This window comes from Mesitornis unicolor, unplaced genomic scaffold (genome assembly GCF_000695765.1).
Source record: "Mesitornis unicolor isolate BGI_N332 unplaced genomic scaffold, ASM69576v1 scaffold5728, whole genome shotgun sequence".
Classification (NCBI taxonomy): domain Eukaryota; kingdom Metazoa; phylum Chordata; class Aves; order Mesitornithiformes; family Mesitornithidae; genus Mesitornis; species Mesitornis unicolor.
Window position 1 is genome coordinate 3,759 of NW_010199695.1, and position 2,682 is coordinate 6,440.

Consider the following 2,682-nt stretch of genomic DNA (forward strand, 5'->3'; position numbering starts at 1 on the left):
GTAGGTGCCTTTTACATTAGCATGTGACAAGCTGAATTCTTTGAGCTTACCCTGTTGTGTGTGGCTCATCGTCTTCCCTCCTGCTCCCCAGCCACCAGCATCTCCGATTTTGATTCTAAAAACTCTTTGGGGGTTACTAATTCATGGACTGGGTTTTTTTCTCTTACACAGCTTTGGACACCAGGAATGACTGTGGCTGGAAGCTCATTTGGACACCTATATGTTGGGGTGAATTTTGGCCAGAAGAGATTTGCACTCACCCGCTGTGGTACTTCTGCATTGTCTCTCTTCCTCTTAGTGCCACAAGGTAAAGGTCAGGCTTATGGGTGCCACATGCTGGTGACGACTGGGTCTGGGTGTCACTCAGGGTGTCTATGACACAGGTAACATCCCCTTCACACTGGTTTCAGTGGAAGGTGCTTAATCCCTGCAAGCCTTTAGGTCTCATTTCTCCATCTCTAAGCACACCTTGACCAGACAGGGCTGTGAGATGGCAGCATCTCTTTCCCAAGTCTCTTACCCCAGCACAAGATGAGACCGAATTCAGCATCTCATGAGTCACGTCACTTCCAAGGGAATCTCTTTTTTCCCTGATTCAAGTTGACTGGACAGGCTCCCTGCACAGGGCACTGACACACTGCAGCAGATGCAGTCATTAGTCAGCTCTGTTACTCCAGCAGATCTGACAGAGCCGGGGTTATTTCAACACTGCAAGGTTTTATTTTTAAAATTTATTTTAAAAATTAATTAACTTTTTTTTATAGGCAGGGTATTACAACAAGTGAAGTGATATGCTCCACGATCCTTTTTGTAATGCACGTGTTCTTGCTTTGACCCTCTGAGGTTTCTGGTGAGCTTATTTATCACTGGTATAATTGTTAACTCCTATAACATTTATGTTATGACAGTAAAGGGCAGTCAGGGAGGGTCGGAATGCAGCTGCTCAGGGAGAGCGGATGTAGCAATGTCCCCACACCCCGACACTTCAACAGACATGGGTTACCTTTCCTCCTCTGTCCTTCTGACCAGGTGATCTTGGCAAGATTATTTAACTTATCTTTGCTTATCATTGTGCAATGAGCCTTATGATGGTGAACTCCTACATGAAGCAGTTTTGGAGTCTCCTGAAGGAAAAATATAATGAGGGAAGTGAGACATCATTATTATTTAGTGTAGGCAAGCCATATGGTGAAAAGGTGTATGATGTCCTTGGCCCAGATGGTCAAGAAGGCCAACGGCACCCTGGCTTGTATCAGAAATACTGTGGCCAGCAGGAGTTAGGGAAGTGATTGTGCTCCTGTACTTGGCACTGGTGAGGCTGCACCTCGGATCCTGTGTTCAGTTTTGGGCCACTCACTCTAAGAAGGACATTGAGGGGCTGAAGCGTGTACAGAGAAGGTCAATGAAGGTGGTGAAAGGTCTGAAGCACGAGAATTGTAAGGAGTGGCTGAAGGAACAGGGGTTGTTTAGTTTAGAGAAGAGGAGACTGAGGGGAGACCTTATTGTTCTCTACAGCTCCCAGAAAGGAGTGAGTAGAGGTGGGTGTTGGTCTCTTCTTCCATGTAACCAATGATGGGACAAGAGGAAATAGCCTCAAGTTCTGCCATGGGAGGTTTAGATTGGATATTGGGAAAAAAATTATTTACTGAAAGAGTGGTCAAACACTGGAAGGGGCTGCCCAGGAAGGTGGTGGAGTCCCAGTCCTTAGAAGTGTTCAAAAAGTGCATGGTTGTGGCACTTCAGGACATGGTTTAGTGGGCATAGGGTGTTGGGTTGATGGTTGAACTTGATGATCTTTAGAGGTCTCTTCCAACCTTAATGATTCTGTGATTCTATGTTTTGGATTGGATTCATCTCTGGATGCCTAAATGTAGTTGTCTATAAGTGAAATAGATACCTAGGGTTGCACTGTAGTTAGTGAAGGTGGATTAACACAGTTAATAGAGTCCAGAGAGCTGTTATCTTTTCAGTTGTCTGTTTTAGGATGGGTTGAATCACTCCCCAGACTGCACCGATTGTACTTACTAATTCTCCACTGACTGTGATGAGGGCTTAAGTATCACATTTACATTGAGCCGCTAACGTTGCAGAGATCTAAACCTAATTTGGAGACCAATCTTCACCCTGTCCCTCTCAGCTTTGCCTTTGCCCATTGCATTTTACTTGTGCACTTATGGTCAAGGATTCAGTTCCTTCCTGATAACAGTGCTATCTTCTCATTTGGGTTTCTAGTTCTCAATTGGGTTGTTGCTCATTGCTGTTTGCTGGTTGGACCTCCTTGGAGGTCTGTCTCCCCTCTGCCCTCAGACAGTGGCCATGCAGGCGTCCTCTGAGGGACATTAGACTGTGCAGAAGATCCCCTCTGCAGAAGACCCCTGGGTGTAGAGAATGGCGTGCTGGTCGGGCTCTCCTTGGAGGTTCCTCACTGTAACCAGTTCTTGCAATGTTCTTTTCTGGGAACTGAGCACTGACCCATTATGACCTGGACAGAGATCTTAAATTTAGCTCCTTAAGCCATTAATAAATCAGCCTATGTACAACTGAATTTGTCTCGTGATGGGGGAGTGGAAGATTTCTAAAGTGATTTAATGAACCAGTTTTTGTCTGGTATCAGCTAACTTGTGCTGAAGGGGTGGGTGCATTTTTTAATCCTTCCCCCCCCCCCCCCCCCTATAAAAAAAC

The 2,682-nt window shown here is 45.6% G+C and overlaps 1 protein-coding gene across 1 annotated transcript in view; it reads right to left on the reverse strand.

Annotated features, from left to right (window-relative positions):
• LOC104544604 (solute carrier family 22 member 13-like) overlaps positions 1–2,682 on the reverse strand; it is an 8,781-nt gene that overhangs the window by 3,732 nt on the left and 2,367 nt on the right. The gene's annotated exons all lie outside the window — the stretch shown is intronic.